The following is a 23,211-nucleotide window of genomic DNA, read 5'->3' as shown; positions in this document are numbered from 1 at the left end:
AAACCGACAATTTCCCAATCACCATCTGTTCCGTGGAAGGGTCACCGGCAACTCCTGTTTTTTGTTCCTGATATACAGCATCCGCAGTTCTTTCAGATTTTTATTGAGAGAGAGTTGGAAATTGTTTCGAGAGACAGAAGGAGAAGAGGGAGAAACAGAACAGACATGAACGTAAAATCATTGTAGTGCGATCACTTCCCTTAAGCATGAATAGAGCGCATGGGCCATTTGTGAGCTTGTGGCGCAACGGTAGCGCGTCTGACTCCAGATCAGAAGGTTGCGTGTTCAAATCACGTCAGGCTCACTACGATCAGCATCTAACATGTCGAATGAAGAAAAGAGTACGTTGTATTGAAAGTTCTTTGCGGAAACTTTCGATCACACGTGAATCTTTGCTGTCAGTTTGATTTGTGAACACTGTGTCAGGGAGGTGGTGTGCCCATTGTTTGGGTAAATGCTCAGCTCCCCGCAATGTGAGAAGTAAAACACAAACTGTTCATCACGGGATTAAAACACACAGCCGCTTCGTTCAGTTGGTGACAGCGCAGTGTGAATCACATTATACCGATATTTTTACAACATAATCTAGAGATTTCCATCCAGGTTTTAGTCACATCAAACTGCCACGTAATGCGGTCATGGCCTCAGTAAACTATAATAACGTGAAGATCGCTGGGATGATTTTCTACATCCGACTGCAATATAAACACAGATCATTGTTTCCAATTTTGGTGGAACAAAAGACATCATATTGGTGGATAATTACAGTTAGTGCAAACACAGCTAGCCATCGATAAATATTAATCCTGTTCCCTTCAATGGCCAAATTTCAATTCAGAAACGAAGTGCACTCGGCTGCTTGTAACATAGACAACATGACAAAATGGCTCATAGGAGGAGAAATGGGGCATTGAGAAGGAGTGAAATGTTTGCTTTTGGTCACCTCTACAATTGTTAGAAAAACAGGTTGAAAGGATTCTTAAAAGGTGGCTGAAGGAGTGGTGAGGGATAACACTTCAGACAGCACAAAGTGGAAGACCACTTTCTAGTGGAAGGAAAAGACATTCCTTATTTCTGAAAGAACTGGGAAACAGAAGAGGGGATGAAATCTGACTTGGGAGCTATTTCCTATTTGTTGAGGATGTCGCTTCATCACAGTCTTGGTTTCGAGCATAATCTCTTCGTCAGGAATAAAGGGTGGCCCAAGGGGGCTGAGAGATAAATGGGAAGGAAGTGGGGCTGGAGTGAAGGTAGATGGGAGTGCAATAGATAGATGGAGGTCGGGATTGATGGTGATAGGTCAGAGATGAGGGTGAAGTAAATAGGTGAGAAGCAAGGTGGACAGGAATGACAGGTCAAGAGGTTGGTGTCGAATTGGAAGGTTGGATCTGGGACAAGGTGGGGGAGAGGAAATAAGGAAACTGATGAAATCTGCATTGATACCATGTGGTTGGAGGGCCCTAGAGCAGAAGTTGAGGTGTTTTTCCGACAAGTGTCGGGAAGCAAGAATTTGGCAGTGGAGGAGGCCCAGGACTTGCATGTCCTTGGTGGAATGGGAGGGGGAGGTAAAGTGTTCCGCCACAGGGCGGTGTGTCGGTTAGATTTAGAGTCCCAGAGTTGTTCACTGAAATGTTCCGCTAGTTGGCGTCAAGTTTCCCCAATGTGGACGAGACCATATCACGAGCAATGGGCATAATCTTATAAATAGATTGCATAAATCTTAGCCCGCCAGAGTTATTTTCTTTAATTAAATTAAAGAAAATTTTTATTCAGTTGGATGACTGCATGAAACGGTTTGTTGGTCAGATTTGAATCATCACACCCAAAAGAGACAATGCCATGAATATCAGTGAACTGCTCTTTTTGTTAAAAACCACAAGTTCTTGATTTATTTTCACAACTTACTGGTATTCACACCTGCACATTCAATGTCAAACTCTGACATCAGAAATTAAATTACAGCATTAATTTTGACTTACAATATTCGAGCAAACAAATTAATAGCACACAGTGAATCGCAAGTCTGATTAAAATTAAATTAAATCTAACCAAAAAAAATATAAATTCAAGATGGGAGATAAGAAATGGTGGAAGGGCAGAGGGCAAGAAATGCAGCATCATAGAATGTGCTCCTCCAGAGAGTGCATTTTACCAACTACCACTGCTAAATATAAACACTCTGATATGATCCTCCGGTTTTAATGTAAACCATAACCCCATACAGTAGGTACCATTTAAATGAGTTAAAAATACAAGCCTTGAGCAAATCCAGCTTCCAGCCTTATTCAGTCGCTCCCTGTAGCTGAAACCCTCCAACCCCCAGCAACATTCCCGTAAATCGTTTCTCACAGAGAAGTCAACGGTTCAGTCCTGAAGAAGGGTTAATACCCAAAACGCTGACTACTCCACATCCTGGTGCTGCCTGGCTTGCTGCATTCTCCCAACCTCCTGCTTGCCTACTTCGGGTTGCAACATGTAGTGGCTCAGTGTTTACCACTGCAGGCTCACCGTGCCAGGGACCCAGGTTAGATTCCAGCCTTGGGTGGCTGTCTGTGAGGAGTTTTCATATTCTCCCAGTGTCTGCGTGGGTTTTCTCTGGGTGGTCCTGTTTTCTTCCATAGTCCAAATATGTTTAGGTCATGTCGATTGGCCATGCTTAATTGCCCATAGAGTTAGGTATATTAGTCAGAGGAAATGGGTCTGGATGGGTTACTCTTCGGAGGGTCGATGTGGACTTGTTGGGACAAATGGCCTGTTTCCACACTGTAGCTAATCTCATCTGCACTACATTTGTCATTAACGAATGGCTGAGTAGACTCGATGGGCCGAATGGCCTAACTTCTGCTCCAATGCTCTTGCAGTCTTAGGTTTCTCTGGATCATTTCATTTGGAAATGTGCAGTCCCTGGTTCAATGTGCAGCAGTTTCCAATGAAAACAAAGCTCATATGATGGTTGAACTCCTACAGTGTGGAGACATGTCCTTCAGCCCAACACATCTGCACAGATTCTCCGAAGAGTAACCCACTCCGATCCATTTTCCGACCCTCCATAAATTGCAAGGATGGAAGTATTCCTGGGTTCCTGGTGCCATGAGGCAGCAGTGCCAACCGTGAGCCACCATGAGGTTGTGGTTGTGGGGGGTGGGGGAGGCAATTGCAGTCCAGAAGAAAACAAATACAGCCTACCTACTCCCCCACTGCACCCACTGTCAGAACTGGCAGGAGGTTCAGTCCTTGGGCGTGACTCAAGGCAGCGTCACCGGTGGGATCTGATTGCCGGGAGCGCTGGTGCCCCCGCTGGTGCTTCCGCAAGTTGCAGGAAAACATGAACCTCTTCCCACACTCGGGCCAGCTGAAGGTCCTCTCCCCGGTGTGGACACACTGGTGCTTCAGCAGGGCGGAGGAATTGCTGAAGGACTTCCCGCATTCAGGGCAGCAGAAAGGCCTCCCCCTTCCGACCCCATCCACCCGTGTGGCCAGCTGGTGCTTCAGCAGTGTGGAGGAGCGGGTAAAGTCCTTCCCACATTCGGGCAGGAGAATGGCATCTCCCCGGTGTGGACGGACTGGTGGATCAGCAGGCCTGAGGAATTGACGAAGTACTTCCTGCACTTACGCAACTGAGCGACCTCTCCCCCATGTGGACCCACCAATGGGCCAGCAGGTCGGAAGAAAGAGCAAAGCCCTTCCTGCAATCGGGCAGAAGAACGACCTCTCCTCAATATGGACCCACTGGTGTCTCAACAGGTGGGAAGAAATGCTGAAGGCCATCTCGCACTTGGGGCCGAGGAACAGCCTTCCCTGGTGTGGACCAACTGGTGCGTCCGCAGGGCAGAGGAATCACTGAAGGCCTTCCCACACTCAGGGCAGCAGAAGGGCCTCTTCGTCTCTGTAGACCCATTGGTGCTTCAGAACCCTCTCAAATTTCACAATATCCTTCTGATAGGAGGGAGACCAGAATTGTACACAATATTCCGAAAGTGGTCGAAAAAATGTCCTCGAGAACCACAACATAACCTCCCAACTCCAATACTCAGTGAGAGGATTGCGAAAGCTTTCAAAACCCACAAAAAACAAACAGGAAAGAATGGAGGGTCAAACCGAATTTTTGAGAGTCAACTTGAAAGCATCAATGAGAAATCGGTGGAGGGGGTTTATTGGGGACCCGTTCTCCTTAAATACACTATATACGTATTTCTCTTGTGCTCTTCGTAGTTTCTCTGTGCTGCAGTGTGTAGTGGCTCGTTGAAATAATCTCCTGATGCAGCTTCTTTTGTGGGTGTTGGGATGATTGCTTCTGTGGTTAAGGATTTGGTTTGTGTGCATTGTTTTTCTGTAGATGCCAGTTTGAAGTTCTCCATTGACTCTTCGCTCTACTGTGACATCAAGGAATGGCACTTTGTTGTTGATCTCCTCCCCTTCAAACCAGGAACCTCCCTTAGACCAGAGTCTCACTGCTTGGAACACCAATATACAGACTAGTCAAAGGCCTGCACTGAAGGCTAAAACACCTAGTCGAAGATTCACTCCACTCCATTTATTCCATCCAAGAATTCCTGATCACCAAAGACACTGAGACAGAAGGAGATGGAATAATGTTGTCCTTTGACATGACAGCTCTGTTCACATCCATTAGCATCAACGTGGCCAAAGAAAACTGAAGACACTACTCGAAGAACTAAAGACAAAAACACAGAACCAACTTCATCAGCAAAGATAGCACTGTCAAGCTCGGGGAACTGTGCCTTACCAGCCACTTCATATTCAGTAACAAGCCCTACCAGCAAATCAACGAAATACCCTGAAACTACCAGCGTCAGGATTCCTCGCAGAAGCAATAATGCAGAGACTCGAACAAACAGCCTTTCCAACGATCCAACCCAAACTTAGAGTCTGCTACAGCGATGAAACTTTTACCATCAAAAAATTAAACAAATTAGAGGAAACCTACAACACCATCAACAATATCCTTCCTGGCATAAAATTCACAAAAGAGGAGAACAACAACAAAGTGCCATTTCCAGATGTCACAGTCGAGCGAACAGTCAATGGTAAATTCAAAACAGCGTCTATAGGAAAACAACACACGCGAACCAAGAACTTAACTACAGAAGCAATCACCACTACACATACAAACAAATCTGAATCAGGACACGATTTCAACGAGCCACGACACACTGCAGCACCCAGGAACTCCGAAGATCAAAAAATGACTGTACAGAGAATTCAAGAAGAACAGGCAGCCTGTAAACCACCTGAAAACGGTTTCCCTGACCGGGAATCGAACCCGGGCCGCGGCGGTGAGAGCGCCGAATCCTAACCACTAGACCACCAGGGAGATGCAGACAGATCCTAATAGCTCCACTGAAAATTTTTTCCCTTCCCTAAAATCGAATCCGGGCCGTGGTCGGTCGAAGGCTTTCACCTGTGTCTCCAACAATGTCATTTCTTGTAATTATTGCTCCTGATACTGTCTCCTCTACATTGGGGAGAGTGGAGACTGCTCGCAGAATTAAGTGACATCGCTTGAGGGAACATCTCCAGGACACCCGCACCAATCAACCCCATCGCCCTATGGCCCAACATTTCAAACCCCCTCCCACTCTGCCGAGGACATGCAGGTCCTGGGCCTCCTCCATCGCCGCTCCCTCCCCACCCGATGCCTGGAGGATGAACGTCTCATCTCCCGCTTGGGATAAATTCAACCCCAGGCCATCAATGTAGACTTCATCAGATTCCTCATTTCCCCTCCCCCACCTGACCTCAATTCCAAACTGTCAGCTCAGCGCTGTGCTCATGACCTGTCCTACCTGCCAATCTCCATCCCCAACTACCTGCTCTACCCCCCTCTCTGATCTGTCACCTTCATCCCCACCCCCATTCACCTATTGTGCTTTTTGCTACCTTTGGTCCAGCACACCCCACCCCCAATTTATCTCTCCACCCTGGAGGGGTCCTGCCTCTATTCCTGATGAAGGGCTTTTGCCCGAAACGTCGATTTTCCTTCTCATCGGAAGCTGTCTGACATGCTGTGCTTTTCTAGCACCACTCTGATCTAAACTCTGGTTTCCAGCATCTGCAGTCCTCACTTTTGCCGACCCAATAAACCCAGTGTGCCGATTTCACATCAACAAACTGACACAAGCAGAAACAACGTCTGCAGAAACCCTAGCCACATTACTTTACATTAAAGACATCTGAGAAATGATGTCCAGACAACTCAACCCTCTCAGCATCATGGTGGCCCACAAACCTCCCAACACACTTAAACAGCGGCTAATGAACCTGAAATACCCGATACAAGCAACCAGAAAACGAATGTAATTTACAAAATACCATACAAGGAAATATATACATGAACTCTGCCGCACAGTTTTTTTGTGGCAAGAAATGCTGGGATGAGATAAGGAAGATTTTTTCAGCCAAAACGAATCGACACTGACTGGACAGCCATTTAAAATCAACGCTGTCTGCACAAGATGGAAGGTCCGAAGGGATGTACAGTTTTCTTATTTTGCGCTGACTGTGAAAAGTGCTTCAAACCATTTTCTCAGATTGGGGAATTAAAATCACACCCCTCGCAGTGGGAAAGACTATGTCCCCGCTCTGTTTGTAATTTCAAACCCAGAGCAACACAAGGAAAGCTCCACCCAATGGGGAAACCGTGGAAATGTGGGGACTGTGGGAAAGGATTCCCTTCCCCATCAGTGCTGGAAACCCACAGACGCATTCACAACGGGGTGAGGCCGTTCACGTGCTCAGTGTACAGGAAGGGGTTCAGTCAGAGAGAAGCCATTCACGTGCCCCATGTGCAGGGGAGAGTTCACTCAGTCAGCTGCACTGCTGACCCACCAGTGGGTCCACACTGGAGGGAGGACATTCACCTGCTGTAAGTTCCAAAAGGGCTTCACCTGCTCCTCCCACCTGAGGAGGCACTATCGAGTTCACGTGCCGGCACAAGGGGATGGAAGGTGTGATGGCGAAGTGCTCCGATCAACCCAGCACTGGGGCGTCACAGGTTCGAATCCCACTGCGGTAGATGGCAGAATTAGAGTTCGGTCAGTAATCGGGACTTCATAATCTAAGGATGAAATCACTTTTAGGGGGTAAAAACACCATCTGATTCACTCATGCCCTTTTTAGTGAAGGAAACTGCCGTTGCGGGAAAGGCTTCACTCAGTCATCCCAGCTGCATGTTTTACCCGGCTGTACCAGGTATCCAGTTACAAACGGACAACTCAGCTGACCAACAAAAAATGTGGGGAGGGGAGAGTGGGTGCATTTTGAGCTGGAGGTGTTTTCTTTAAAAACTACTTTTTGTAAGCCTTTTTCCTGGGGAAATCTGAAGCTGTAACAAAATAGGGTCATAGTAAAGGTTACCTGAACTTACCGCCCGGCTTAGACTCTGTGAGGTCCAACAGGTTTTTGTTTTAAAGCTGCTCATTTCTTTCAGCCTCCAGCACTAATGTCATGTCTCAGAAGGACCAGTGAATGAGTAGCTCATATTGTTACAAATTGTATATTTTTTCAGGACTTCAGGTTCATTGTTTCATTGGAATTGCAAAGTTTACTAGCAACGGTGGGAGGTGTGGGCTGTATTCACTGGAAACAAAGTTTTAAAATCTCACAAACACCAGGGTTTATTCTAACAAGTTTATTTGGAAGCACTAGGTTTCGAAGTGCTGCTCCTTCTTCAGGTAGCTGTGGTGTAGAATCACAAGACACAGAATATATCGCAAAAACATTATAGTGTCATTCAACATAAGTGATGTATTGAAGAAACCGAGATTGCTGTTAAATCTTTCATCTTTTAAAATGGGCTGCAGATTTCAGTTCATTAATATGTACATTCCAGAACTTCTTTTAAGTCACGTTCTCCAGGAAACTTGATGTTTTATAAAAGGAGGTAACACCTCACATCAAACAACGCATGAAAGCTATGAGGTGAGATCTGTCTGTATCCCAATCTTGAGTCAGACTGGTTCTATTTCCAACTGTATAATCCTGCAAATGCAAATTCACCCCAAATGTGTGAGTGCATGCATGAGAGAGAGAGTGTGTATGTGCGTGTGCATGCTGGGTAAAGTGTGTGTGTGATGGAGTATAATCATGTGCGAAGATGTATGCGTGGGTGTGAGTGGGGTGGTGTGTTAGTGTGTGTCTGAGAGAGAGCATGTCTATCGGAAAGGCTCTGTTCGAGCGTGTGAGTATGTAAGAGTGTGTGAGGGAGTGTGAGAGAGAGAGAGCGAGCGTAACAGTGAAGTGGGGTTACCTGTCATGTGAAATGACCCAAGGTCGTGATTGAGGCCATCCTCCTGGTTTCCGAACTTGGCTATCAGCCTTTGCTTAGCCACTAAAAATGATTAAGCAGTTACACAACACACATTGGAGAGGGCAGGGTGGGACTTGTCTTTCGATTTGCAGAAGGTGAGACGTTCTAGGTGCTGGAAACGAAGGAATACACATACTGGAGGAGCTTCGGCACAGAGAGATGGAGCTGGAAGCCAGGCTGCAGACACGTTGGGGGATTCACTGTGGAAACAGGCCGTTTGGCCCACCAAGTCCACACTGACCCTCCGAAGAACATACCCCACCCCCTGACCCACCCGATAACCCCACAGCTAATCCCTGAATTTAGAACGCCCAATCCACTCTAGCCTGCACATCTTTGGAAAATGGGAGAAAACCCTTGCACCCAGAGGAAACCGACGCGGACAGGGGGTGGGGGAGGGATAGGAAAGTGCAAAATCCACACAGTCACTGTGAGGGTGGGATTGAACCCAGGTCCCTGGCGCTGCGAGTAATCCCCTCTCCAGCTCTCGGCAATCGATTGGCTTCTCCCCAATCATGGTGACACTACAATCAGTTTGAGGAATTCAATTTGCTCCCATAGAGTTTCCACGGGGCAGGGGTCGTTGTTACTCGGCAGATTCAATGATCCAATGAAGGCCTCGTCTATAGCGAGAACACTGGTCCACATTTCCTTGAAAAATTAAAGTCCTCTCCGGAATTAGAACCCTTGAGCACTCCCACGCAGGCTGTGTGTATTCACGGGGATTCTCAATGCATGTTGATATTTGAAATCATTTCCTGCAGACAAACATTTCCCCTCCTGGATTCAAACACTGCAGATATTCAGGCCCTGACTAAATTTCCTGTCCATGCTTGAAAAGCAAATCCTCCTCTGCTAATAACGTGAGAAAACAGATCACTGCTGTCAGTGCAGGGCAGAAAATAGGATGAGAGAATTTTGGTTTGCACAGAGCAACCTTCTCTATCTTCTCCCCGAAATCTCTGTCTCTCAATTCTTCCACCTTTCAATGGATTCCAACCCAAATTCATCCTTCCATCCTCCTGCCTTTGCCCAGCTCCCCTCTCCTGAAAGTGCTGACCCTCTGTTCAGTTTCTCAGCCACATCTCGCCATCATTAGTATAGAGCCCACATCTTTATTTAGTTTTTAAAACAGAAAGGCAGTGGTTTGCTGATGCCAGGATGTGAGGGTGACTGCACTCACACAGTGTTCCAGACTCGTCTCTCGTGTCATTCAGAAAAGTCTGCACTGCACATGTGCAGAGAAGGGGATGCTGGGAGTGGGTGGGATGCATTTTCACCTCCCCATCCAATCATCCCCATAGCGTCCCATGTCAATTCCCTCACCGCCACCCATAGCATCCCTGCCCATTCTCTCTCTCTCTACCCTAACCTACCAGCCCCTTCTCTCTCTCTACCACACATGCCACTCTCCCCACCCCGTCCATTCTATCTCTACACCCTCTGCCCTCTGTCCAGTCCCTCATCCACCCTCTGTCCCCATCCATTCCCTTTATCGCTCCACCCTCTGCCTTCCCCAATCCAGTCCCTTCCCTTACACTCATTTTCTCTCACCTCCCACACGCTGCCCCCATCCATTCCTTCTCTCCCCCACCTTCTCCTGCCATTCATTGTTGCTCTCTTTCTCCACCCTCTACCCTGTCCACTCTCACCCCAACCTTTGCCCCGTCCATTCTCTCCCCACCCACTGCCCCGTCCATTCTCTCCCTACCCACTTCCCCCGTCCATTCTCTCCCCACCCACTATCCCCATCCATTTTCTCCCCACCCATTGACTCCTGTCCATTCTCTCCCCACCCACTGCCCCGTGTCCATTCTGTCCTGAACACTGCTCCCCGTCCAATCTCTCCCCATCCACTGCCCCATGAATTCTCTCCCCACCCATTGCCCCAGTCCATTCTCTCCCCACCCACTGCTCCTTCCATTCTCTCTCCCCACACTCTGCAACCAATTTCTTTCACTTCACACTTTTCAACTGCGCATTCTCTCTCTCCTCCCCAATCCTCTTCACCACATTCTCTCTCTCTGTTCCCACCCTGTGTACCCCCATGGATTCTCTACCCCTGATGCTCTGCTCTCCTACCCATTTTCTCTCTTTCCCTTCCCCCAGTCTCTGCGCCCCCGGTCAAATCTCACTCTGAGTACCCTCCCCCCGTCCTTTCTCGTGCCTCGAGCCCTCTTTGATCGCTGTATCAAACCCTTCTAATGATAGAGAGAGAATGGATGGTGATGGCGACCTGGGGTGGGGGTGGGGATGGGAAGCGTGAGAAATGGCTGACCTTTAACATTGAGAATAGCTAAAATGATGTATTCAGAAACATCAGTAATGTCTGAAAGCACATTCAAATGTTTAAAAAAAGCTGCAGACATATTTCTGAAACTTGCATTGAAATCTGCGCAGTTCGGCCACAGTTGAGGACAGCCACTAAACCTGGAATGGCCTATTCCTAGTCTTGTGAAATTGGTTCAGAATATGTAGAAATACAGCCATAGAGTTGCAGAGAACAGAAACAAACCTTTCGGTCCACTCCGACAACATTTCCTGAATTAACCGAGTGATCCATTTGTCAGCATTTGGCCCATATCTCTCTCAGCCCTTCCTATTCAGACCTCCATCCAGATGCCTTTTAAATGTTGTAATTCTACCAGCCTCGAGCACTGCCTCTGGCAGCTTATTCCAAACGCATGCCACACTCTGCGTGAAAAAGTTACCCCGTTCGGTCCCTTTTAAACCTTTTCCCTCTCAGCCTAAACACCTCTAGTTTTGGACTTCCTCCACCCTGGGGAATAGATATACAAAAGTTGAGCTGCCAGACAAAATCATTGGGAAACAATTTCCTGAAACCATGAAAAACGTGCACATTAGCAGCCAATAAAGCGTTAGGAGTGAGAACCAGAAACACCCCGTCCCTGGGTGGTCTCGAACCACCAACTTTTCGGTTAACAGCCGAACGCGCTGACCGATTGCGCCAAAGAGACGGGCCCCACCACTGCTTGCACAGTGTCTTTGAGGAACCTACTATTCAATTCATAATTCAACCCGCCCCGCCCAAAATTACCATTGTCCTCGATCAGTTTTACTTTTCCATAATAAAGCCTCGGACATTCATTATGGAGACATGGGAACAGCCTGATCCCACCATCTGCAGGCACATCCATGTCACGAGGAACGAGCTCTCCTACACCGGGACCATCGCCCTCCGAGCCTTTCAGTGTTTTGCCTCTTCCCGAATTTTCTCATTGGCCCCCAGCCGAGAATGGGCTTGAATTCCTGATGTGCAGAGAATTCTTTCAATGTCGCGGGTCAGTTCATGTCCCGAGAATATCAGAGTCAATATCCCAGCCTCTTAAACAAGGGGACAGTGTCTGGACTGTCTCTGAGTTGGATTAAATGGTTTGTTTCCGTCCTGTGCATTTCTACGACTATGACTATCGAATAAGGGCCAGGAGCAGGCAGGTGGGACTAGTTTAGTTGGGGATCATGTACTGAACGGTCTGTTTCCAGGCTGTATGACTACACAGCCTTGAAGGAATGGGGATCAATCCCAAGGAGATATTAAAGGTCTCAAGCACCACCTTAGGCACATGTGTGGACACCTTCCAAATAACTGAGAGCAGTGGGGCACTGTGAAGTTCAGTACATCAGTTAGCCAGCAAGTTCTCTTCGGGAGACTTGTCTCGAGAAAGGAAGCGGTTTCCTGTCCCATCAACTGGACTGTGGATCAGTTTGGAGCAGGTCCTATATCTCTGACAACATCGGTGGACAGAGTCGAGAGTGTGGTGTTAGAAAAGCACAGCAGGTCAGGCAGCATCCAATGAGCAGGAGAATTGACATTTAGGGCATAAACCCTTCATCAGCAATGAGGCTTGTGGGCCGGGAGCACTGAGAGATAAATGGAAGGGGGGGTGGTGTTGGGGAGAAGGGAGCTGAGAATGTGATAAACAGATGAACATGATTGGTCAGAGAGGAGTCTGGGGCGGATAGATGGGAAAGGTGATGGACAGGTCAGGAGGGCGAGTGGAGGCTTGGGGCTGTGATAAGGTGGGGGGGGGGAAGAGGAGGAGGAGGAGGAGGATACATGAGGAAACTTTTGAATTCCACATTGATCCCATGTGGTTGCAGGGTCCCAAGGTGGAATAAGAGGTGTTCTTCCTCCAGGCGTCAGGTGGTAAGGGTTTGGTGATGGAGACAGCCCAGGACCTCCATGATCTTGATGGAATGGGAGGGGGAGTTGAAGTGTTCAGCCACAGGGCGGTGGGGTTTGTGGGTGTCCCAGAGTGGTTCTCTGAAACAATCCACAAGTTGGCGTCCTGTCTCTCTGACGGAGAGAAGCCCACATTGGATGGAATGGATACAGTGGATGACACTGGTGGAGGTCGAGGTAAATTTCTGTCAGATGTGGAAGGATCCTTTGGGGCCTTGGATGGAGGTGAGAGGAGTGGTATGGACACATGTTTTACACTTCCTGTGGTGGCGGGGAAGGGGCCGGGAGTGGGGTGTGGGCTGGTTGTGGGCGTATGGACCTGACGAGGGAGTCGCAGAGGAGATGGCCTCTCTGGAATGCTGGTAGGGGTGGGGAGAGAAAAATATACCTGGTGGTGGGGTCCATTTGTAGGTAGCAGAGGCTGATGTGATATATCCGGAGGTTGGTGGGGTGGAAGGTGAGGACGGTTGGGGGTGGGTCCTGTCCTTGTTCCATTGGGAGGGGTGGGGTTCAAGGGCGGTGTTGCAGGATGTGGAGGAGATGTGCTGGAGGGCATTGTCGACCACGTGGGAAGAGAAATTGCGAACTTGGAAGGAGGAGGCCCTCTGGGATTTTCTACGGTGGAATTGGTCATCCTGGGAACAGATGTGGCGGAGGTACCTGGGCGGCCATGCATTCCAAACCTGGTCTCTCAACATCACTAGTATTGGCCCACAGTTTGAGAAACTGTGATTCTCGCTACGACTATAGAAATGAAACTTTTAAAAAAGCGGTTGTTGCTGATAAGTTTAATCCTTTCTGTCCAGTAGGAAGTCAATGATGTGTTTGAATTTGAATGACTCAGTGAATTCCTTCCCACATGTGGAGCAAGTGGATCACCGCTCCCTGTGTGCCTGTGGGGATTACATTCCAGGTCAAACTGGGAATTGGATCTCTTCCTACAGCCTGAACATACGTCTGGTCACACTCCAGGGGGACTGTGGCTTGTGTGGCACAGGTCAGATCATTGGCTGGCTTAGTCCTGCTCCTCGGATGCTGCTGGCCTGCTGCACTTTTCCAGCACCACTCTAATCTAGATTCTGGTTTCCAGCATCTGCACTCCTTGTTTTGACACAGTACATAAGGATGCCATTCACACTTTCATGTCTATAATAGTTCCTGAAGAACCCACCTATTCTCCAGCCCTATCCCCATCATCATGCAACTGTCCAGCATCCTCGGTAGTGTAGTGGTTAGTATCCCCATCTGTGACTCAGGAGACTGGGGGTGCAATTCCCCGATGGGGAGGATTTGATATTTTTCTGGATGTCATGTCACACAGAGGTAGTGACCCTAACCCTGAATCGGGTTCAAGTCCTGCCTGCTCCAGAGGTCAAAAGTTCACAAATATAGGAGCAGAATTAGGCCATTCAGCCCATCAAGTCTGCTGCGTCATTCGATCCAGACTGCTCATCACCCCCATTTTCCTGCCTGATCCCTTGAAAGGGTTCAGAAAAGACTTACACTGATGTTTCCAGAGTTGGAGCATTTGGGAGAGGCTTAATAGGCAGGGGCTGTTTTCCCTGGAGGTTCAGAGGGTGAGGGGTGACCTTATGGAGGTTTATAAAACAATGAGATACATGGATAGGATAAACAGACAAGGTCTTTTCGATGAGGTGGGGGAGTCCAGAACTAGTCAGCATAGATTTAGGGTGAGAGGGGAAAGACGTAAAAGGGACCTAAGGGGCAACTTTTTCATGTAGAGGGTGTGCTTGTATGGAATGAGCTGCCAGAGGAAGTGGTGGAGGCTGGTACAATTACAGCATTTAACGGGCATCTGGATGGGTAGATGAATAGGAAGGGTTTAGATGGATATGAGTCAAGTGCTGGCAAATGGGACTAGATTAGGTTAGGATATCTTTTGACTTGGTCAAGTTGGACTGAAGGGTCTATTTCCGTGCTGCACATCTCTATGACTCGATAACAAATGTTCAACGAGCTGGTCTGCAATTTCCCACATATGGCCTCCCTCCCATTCTGAATACAGGTGTTACATTAGCATTTTTCCAATCCCATGGAACCATAAGACCATACGACACAGGAGCAGAAATTAGGCCATTCAGTCCATCGAGTCTGCTCCACCATTCAATCATGGCTGAGTTGTTTCTCAACTCCATTCTCCAGCTTTCTTCCCATAACCTTTGATCCCCTTGACAATCAGGAACATATATATATCTCAGTCTTAAATAAACGCAATGAATCTTTCCCATGTTCACAGATTTTTGGAATATTGTAACTAATGAGTTCACTATCTCTGCTGCCACTTCCTTCAGGACCCAGGGTGTAGGCCATCAGCACCAGTGGACTTGTCTGTCCTCAATCCTAATAGTTTCCTGTGTACCTTTACCCTCTCAATGTTGATTGTTTAAGTCCTACCCTTTCTATAGCCTCTAACTTGCCAATTCTAATAGGAATAGTTCTGTTGTCTGCCAACGTAAAAACTGAGATCATCTCTGCCACTTCAGTGTTCTCCCATGAACTCACAGTTTTCATCTTCCAAGGTACCACACTTAGCTCAGCGACTCTGTTCCCATTAGCATACCAACAGAAGCTTTTGCTGTCCTTTTTGATATTTTAGAAACAAAATCAATAAAATTTAGATGAGACCACCAAAGCTGGAAACAAGACAATTTATTATGAACTTGCAAGTAAGGGCTTCAATTGTATCAGCAAATGAGCAAATTAGAACTCAGGTTAGCGTACAGCTTTTCCCTTTGAGCTGAGTGAAGTCGTCTCTCCAGACTCCTACTTACCCAATCTCTCTCACCGTACCAGACCACTGCCCAGCTGCGCTCCACCCTTATTACTTCCCCCTTCCCCAGGTTGGCAACCTTCCTCTCTGTAAATGCTGACACATACATTTATTTTGTTGACAGTACATCTAGATCTGGTTTAACATTTTGTATCAATTCTGCTGGTACATTCCATCCTCAGACATTTCATTAACTTGTATCATTTTGTATAGCTTAAGCATTTCGGTTATCTCAGCTTTTTGCTGAAAGCATAATTTTACAAAAAGAACTTTTTGTTATAGTAATTACACACCAAAGTTAGTATTTAATTAACCACAATTATACACTGAAAAGTCCCTAAATACCTGCAGGGTTAATAGTTCTCTTGCTGTACCCCTTTTCTGTATGCTTTTTCTATATCTGCAAAAACAACACTTTACCCCATTTCCAACAATTCCCCCATTTCTTTTCTTTACCATTTGTTGTTGTTACAATCTTATTTTCTGCCCTCTTTTCACCCTGTGGTGTCGAGGTTCACAATCTAGTCATTTCTGTCCTTCTAAGTTTGTCTTTTTTTAAACTCTAGGAGTAATTTGTTACTCTCTCTTTCTTGCGCTTGTGCTATTGTCATGACCATTATTGGTTGTTGTCCTCCCAAAGACATTACCAGCGTAGTCATTATCCATTTTAACACATTAAACCCTATCAGTAAGCCGACAATTATTAGTAGCACATAAAAGCCTAAATTCACTCACCATTTTCCCACCCGGTCAATCTCCAGTTACCCCATTCCCATCCCCATCCTTCATCTTTTCGGAGTTCATCTCCACTTTGTCTTGTATTGTTTATCTTTTTCTTTATTATTTCTGCCTTATATTCCACTATGGAAGAGGTGTCTGGGATGAAGGTGCAGCATTCTTTACTAATCAGAGCACAAGTTTCCCCTTTTTCGGCTAAAAGATAGTCTAAAGCCATTTGATTTTGTAAAGCTGTTAGTCTTGTGGCAATCATTTCAGTGGTTATGGCCGATATTTGGGATTGAGTTTCCCCCATTGTGCTGGCGGTACCATTAATTAAATTTTCAAGGGCAGCCGCCAGTTTCTGTATTTCCACCCTTGCCCTTGTAGTGCCGTAGCTTGGGAGCAGTGTCCACACTAGACAGTCTTCATCAGAGACCTCTCGGGTCTTACGTCTTATTCCCCCTTCCTTTCTCAGGTTGGGCTCATGCTTTTCTATTCGGAGGTGAGGGACTATATAAGCGAGGGAACAGCAGCCACTCCAACCTTTCTGGTTTTGAGGAAGTGTTTATCACACAAACATATTTTTCCCCGGGAATAAATGGATAGGCCTTCAGACCACATACCCAATATGTTCCGTTTAATATTCGGGGAGTGGTCGTGGCAGTGGCCTGACTGGTGTGGACACAAGATGATTTTCCTAGTTGGAAAGGTGCAGCATCATTCTGATGACAGAAACAGGTGGTATTCACTGCTCCTTTTGGTGGGGAAATTCTAAGACTATCAATAGCGCCCTGATTTTTTGGAGCTGGCCTTGGGAACCATCCCGCAAAGCTATATTTGCTTCTTTCAAATCTCCACTTTGTATTATTTGAACCCACATCAAATTGTTGTACATCGTACACTTCTTTTTTAGTGAACGGTGGGGTTCCAGATTCGCCATGGTGTGGGACCTCTGCACAGACCCAACAGTCGGCAAGTCCCTTTTGTTCAGCATAATTTTGGCATAATGAAGTAAAGTGATTTTTCCCATCTCCTTGAATAGTTAGTGCTACTAACCTTACAATACTGTACTAATACCCGCCCATCTCTAACCCCTGTCTACAGTCCTGCCTATCTGTCTTAATCTTTTAGGTGCCAGGGAGAGGTGAGTCCACACAGCCCTTACAATCAATAACAATATGTATATCAGCAAATGTTCAAAGAGTCTTTTGTCTCAGTTCATTCTTTCTTTTTCAGCTTAACTTTCAGAGGGTTGTCTGTAGGATGAGCATGCCACTCCGCCAATGGGGCATTCAGAGGACCTTTAACATGAGTGTGATGACTCCACCCTTTCTCAGCAGTCCGAATAGCTGTCTCAGTAGTCAGGAGGATTAGGAATGGTCCCTCCCAGCTCGGGTACAGTTTGGTATCTTTCCAGGTCTGGATCAGGACCCAATCACCCGGTTGTATTCAATGTACTGCAAACTCGAGTGGCAGTGTCTGTACCAACAGGCCTTTATTCCTAAGAATAGACAAAGAAGCGCCGAGCGCCACAATATAGTTCATTAAAAACTTATTGAACTCTGACCAGCCGTTAGGCAGTCTTTCAGCCTTGAGAATGCTTCCCTCTATCCTGTCTACTACAGTATATTCATTGCACTTTTTAGCCTCAATCATCCGGGAGGACCCGTCGATAAACATCCGAGCCCTCGCATGCAACAGTACGTCTCTTAAGTTCATTCGCACTTTAGTCTGATATTCAGTAATATCAAAGCAGTCATGTTCTGGATTGCCAGGGGCCACCCCATTCTCTCCACCACAGAAATGCAGCTGGATTCATGCAACTGTCTGTGACTAACACAAGGTCATCCTGTTCTATTAAGATTGTCTCATATTTCAAGATCCTAGAGTCTGTGAGCCATTGTCCTGCATTCTGATTTAAGAATTCTTTTGCCTTTTATTCCAGAAACCTTGAGACCTTTGTTAGTTAATTTAACACTGCGAGGTCTAAAGCTTAGGGATGATCGTGCTGCTCCCATATCCACTAAAAATACTGTTTCCTCTCCTTCAGATCCCACCCTTTAAATTTATCAAGGGTTCCCTGTGGGTCACAGGAGGAGGGAACCCCTGACTCCCCTAATCTTCATCAAAAATCATCAATGATACCGCTTCTCTTTGTCGTCCTAACCTTGGACATTGTCTTTTAAAATGTCCTGTTTTTCTGCAGTACTAACATCCTGCCAGTTGCTTCCTTCCCCTACCATCTGCTCTCTATCTCTGTTCTCTAATATTAACTTTCTCGTCGTAATTTCTTCAACTGCTGCAACCATTATTTTAGCTTTTTGTTTTTGTTTCTCCACTTCCCTTCTCACACACATTTTCTGTGCCTCATATAACAGTTCTTCTATCTGTTTTTCACTCCAGCCTTCTAATTTCTGTAATTTCTTTTGTATGTCCGGCCATGATTTAGTCACAAATTGGACCTTTAAAAGTCCCTGATCTACCGGATCATTGGGATTAATTCCCGATTATTTTCTACTGGCTTCTTTTAATCTCTGTAAAAAGGCTGACGGGGCTTCCTCCTTTTCCTGTCTTACTTCAAAGGCTTAAACAAGTTCTGAGATTTAGGTGCTGCTTCTTTAATACCCAAATTTCTCGAAAGTCCCTCATTTTTCCTCTATCGTGTCAATTTGTTTTTGGCTGGTATCACTCCCTCACCCACCGGGTGTCTCTTTTCCATTCCCTCAGAGCAGCTCTTCTAATCAAGCCCCTTTCTTCTCCTGACCGTACCTGATGTGGGCTGCTGACTACTAAGGCTCCCCTAAAAGTAAATTTCCGAATCTCCTCTACCAACAAGGCTGTTGCTGCCACTGCCTGCACACCCTCTGGCCAGTAATGTAGCTTTCCATTCTTTAATTAACAATGAATTAATGCAGTCATGTTTTAAATTAACCATGAATCAATATGACAGGTCACTGAGAATGTATGAAGGAATCCTGCCAATTAATATTGATTCAGGCTAACACAATTGAATTATTATAAATATTAATTATTAACTATATATATTATATAATTCAGGATGGAAACACAACAAGTGATTGAAACATTTTAAAAACTGTAATCGCGTAGTTCTGTTTGCTTACCAGTCACTTGTGACTTCTCATTCTGTTTCTGTAATTGTTTTGCTCGAGCACATTCACTTTTAAGAACCTCAACAGATTCCATAGCACCTTTTGCAGTTAATTAAATCCCCAATTTGGTGGCAATATCTCGTCATGAGCGCAAAACTGATTCTTCGTGCCTCTCATCACAAAACTGTTGCCATAATCCAATTAACTTTTTTTTGTTCCCATTCCCTTGGGCTTAAAATTTAAGGATGACCTTGCTGCCCCTGTATCGACTAGGAAACTACGTCCTCTTTGTAAGGTCTCACCTTTAAATTTATCAAGGGTTCCTGGTGGGTCCCCGGGGGCAGGAACTCCTGACACCCCTATTTTTCATCAAGATTCACAAACGGCACTGCCTTTACTTCCTTTTTCGGATCTGGACACTCTCTCTTAAAGTGACCTGTCTTTCCACAGTAATAACATCCGCCTGTGGGGATTTCCACTTTGATCCTTGTTCCTGTCTACCAGACCCCTTAACATCTCCTCCCCGATCCTTTCTCCTCCCTTTATTTTCAACATGCTGCCCGCCACCATTCCGGTTTCCTTCTCCTTTTAGTTTTGTCCTTTTCTTTATTACCTCACTAACCGTGGCTTATCATTATTTTTGCCTTCTGTTTCTGCTCCTCATGTTACGTTGCCAGATCAATTGCTGAGCCGATTTAACCAACTGAACAGCTTTAGGGCAACCTCATGATCATCCCTCATCACCCAATGTTTTGTTTTGAGCTTTATTCTTTTAAAGAAATATTGCAATATTTCTTGCTCCCTGTAATCTCAAATACAATTTATCAATTGATGCTTGCTTTTCTTTAAAGCCTGTTTCTAACTATACATTTTAGAATCTTACTTGTAAATATATATTTATATATTATAAATTCATTTATTCAGTGTTTAATATTCAAAACGCAAAATGCACACAGTTCCCAACTCTGAAATCCACCACAATCACCCGGTTCCAGTCTCCTGATTCAAATCCAAAACTAATCCTCCCAAGTCGTCCTGACCAGTCCTTGTTCAATTACAATGCTATAGGTTGTGAAATAACCAGAGCTGCCATAAAAGGATTTGTCTATTCAAGTTAAAACTTCAACTGTCCTCCATAAATCGCTTTTATGTAAGGATAAAAGAGATTAGTTAGAAACTGATAGTAAGGCAGTCATGACCTGTAAAAAGAACATTTTATTTCATCATCTTGCAAAATCCTTAACCTTAAAAGAAATCATGTTAAAATTTCCATAATAGAAATCAGATTCAAAACAGTCCCGGATCTCAAGCTTCAGGGAACATTCAAACACCAACAAACAAATGTGCATTCACACTGAATCACAAAGGGTTAAACTTTCTACGAACTGTACAGCTCTTTTTTTTCTCTCTCTCTCTCTCTCTCTCTCACACACACACACACACACACACACACACAGACACCATGTCTCACAGACACTTTGAGTTTCCCACAACGACTCCTCTAGCTTTTGAATATTTTTCTGGGCGTCTGGCCATAAGTTAGTTGCGAAGTGCACCTTCAGTAGCCCTTCAGACATAAAGCATAATCTAATTCCTCCTGACTGTAAGGCTGTTTTTCATTGACATTTTATCATTTGTTTTTTATCCTTTCCTCGTGTCTGAGGATTGTACTTCCAATTTCTAAACATTTTTCCTAAAGGACTGTCCGTTGGGATGTGGTCCTCGGACGTCCCTCTCATGTCCTCTTCTAAACCTAAATCACTATTTTTATTCCCCATTTCTATGATCGGCCATTTCTTTATATAATTTAGTTAACCTTACTGAGGTCTAGTGTCACCTTCTTCCACACCCACTTCAGGGTCCTGACCTTCGCATGGGGGATTTCCCCTCTTAACAACTGGTCTAAGGCTGGGTGATCGAATCAGGTAGACACCTTACTCATCAGATTAATCTTAGCCAATTAAACACTTTAATTTAAGAGCTGCCAATGACCCGTACTTCTTGCACGTTCTGTACTTCTTGCACGTCCCTGACCACCAAGCCAATACTTAAAGGTCCCTTTTCTTACCTTGGTCTGTGCACAAGAGTTACCTGGTCGAATTTGCCCGCCCTTATCCCACGGCAATACCCCGGATATATCCACCTGGCAACTGTGATAACTGCTACCTACCCTGGTTGATCGGGTTCGCCTCACCCAGTCGTCCAGAACCTCGGTTCCCCAGATATATCCAACTGGCACCGGATACGTGGACACATCCACCTGGCAGCAAATACCGCTGCCAGTCTCCCGGATGTATCCACCTGGCAGCAACTACCGCTACCAACCCCGGTTCCCCAGATACCCGGATATATCGTACTGGCAGCAACTACAGCCACCCGGATACATCCACCTTGCAACAGCATCAATGGCTATCCATCTATTCCAGTCACCAGCACCCCGGTTCTCCGGATCCCCGGATATATCCGAATGGCAGCAAATACTGCTGCCTACCCCGGTCGCCCGGATAAACCTTTTAAGACCTTTCTTACCCGGAACTTGTGCACAAGAGTCACCTGACCGAACCCGCCACGTCTGTCCGTCTTGTTTCCAGGGTCTCCCAGCCCGGATCACGCTCGCCCAAAGCCGCCTCGGCAACAAGGGGAAACTAGAGATCGCCGAAATCAGCGAGGTGCACCTTCTCCGTTTCTCCAAGAATGCCGAGCGACCGGAGCTTGGGATCCCGGACAAGCCCCCAAATCTGTTAGAAACAAAATTCAATATAATTTAGACGAGACCACCAAAACTGGAAACAAGATAATTTATTATGAACTTGCAAGTAAGAGCTTCAATTGCATAAGCAAATCAGTGCAAATTAGAACTTAGGTTAGTGTACAGTTTTACCCTTTGAGCTGAGTGAGGTCATCTCTCCAGACTCCTAATTACCCAATCTCTCTTACTATTTCGCCTCTACCCATCTATGCTCCACGCCCATTGCCTCTTTCTTTCCAAGTTGGCAATTTCCCCTTTGCACGTGCTGTCAAAAGGCTAAGCTCTTATCTCGATGTTCCCCTTTGTAACTTCTTTCATTATCCATAGGTACATTCCATTCTTGTACATACATCTTAACAATGTATCTTTTTCATGCTTCACTTATATGTTTCAGTAATCTTAGCTTTTTTGCTGAAACTGCTGTTTTAAACATACATTAAAAGGAATTATTTTCTTTAATAAATCTACATTAAAGTTAGTACTTAATTATCCACAATCATGCACTGACAAGTAGAGATACTCTTCCCTAAATACCTGCAGAGTTAATAGTTCTCTTGCTGTACCCCTTTTCTGTATGCTTTTACTATATCGTCAAAAACAACACTTTTCCCCATTTCGAACAAGGTGAAGGTGGATTCGCTAAACCTCACCATGTTCCTTCTCTCCAGCTGAAACCATAAGACATAGGAGTGGAAGTAAGGCCTTCCGGCCAAACCAATTTGAACCTTCAATACTTTAATAGTCCATTCTGGTTCTGGAGACTCTTCATATTGATGGATCAATTACAAATAAACGTTGGGAAGAATTAAGCCACTGTTTAATGTCTCTGCACCAATTTTCATTCCTGAGCTACAGCCTCCATCTCTCTCCCTTGTAACTTACTGAGATTCAGTCAGGCTGTTCGCAACTAGCTGCATTTGATGCTGAGAGGAGCTTCTGATCTGTGCTAGCACGAAAACACCTATATCCACCTCTGGCATCTCATTCGAGCCTGTCCCATTCTCAAAGTAGCTGTTGCTGGAACCCTCTGTGGTTCCCTTCCTTACCTCCAGGCTCGACGACTTCAATGCTGTACTCAATCATTTTACACTTTCTACCCTCTGTAAACTTGAAATCTACCGTAGCTATTTTTATTCCTTTCTTAATATCCTTTTGCTTAAATTTGAAAGTTTCCCAAAGTTTCAGCCTTCCAGAGGTGAGAATAACATTTCTGAACAGGCTGAAAAGTTTAAAAGCTGATGACATGATCGCCCCGCCCCTATTGTCTCCGGTTGGTCGGAGGACTCCACAGCCAATGATGACATCAAA

The 23,211-nt window shown here is 45.7% G+C and overlaps 1 long non-coding RNA gene and 2 other non-coding genes across 3 annotated transcripts; 1 reads left to right on the top strand and 2 right to left on the bottom strand.

Moving 5' to 3' along the window:
- The first annotated feature begins 232 nt into the window (after positions 1-232).
- Positions 233-304, top strand: trnaw-cca (transfer RNA tryptophan (anticodon CCA)). Its single transcript has one exon. It is a non-coding gene; the product is annotated as a tRNA-Trp (tRNA).
- A 4,959-nt stretch (positions 305-5,263) lies between these two features.
- On the bottom strand, positions 5,264-5,335 carry trnae-cuc (transfer RNA glutamic acid (anticodon CUC)). Its single transcript has one exon. It is a non-coding gene; the product is annotated as a tRNA-Glu (tRNA).
- A 12,147-nt stretch (positions 5,336-17,482) lies between these two features.
- On the bottom strand, positions 17,483-23,014 carry LOC140461130 (uncharacterized). The gene is made up of 3 exons (XR_011954466.1): positions 22,950-23,014; positions 21,684-21,892; positions 17,483-17,545 (listed from the first exon to the last, which is right to left on the bottom strand). It is a non-coding gene; the product is annotated as an uncharacterized lncRNA (long non-coding RNA).
- Between the last annotated feature and the right edge of the window lie 197 nt (positions 23,015-23,211).

This window comes from Chiloscyllium punctatum, chromosome 36 (genome assembly GCF_047496795.1).
Source record: "Chiloscyllium punctatum isolate Juve2018m chromosome 36, sChiPun1.3, whole genome shotgun sequence".
Classification (NCBI taxonomy): domain Eukaryota; kingdom Metazoa; phylum Chordata; class Chondrichthyes; order Orectolobiformes; family Hemiscylliidae; genus Chiloscyllium; species Chiloscyllium punctatum.
The sequence above is the reverse complement of the archived record's forward strand: the minus strand, read 5'-3'. Positions and strand labels throughout refer to the sequence as shown.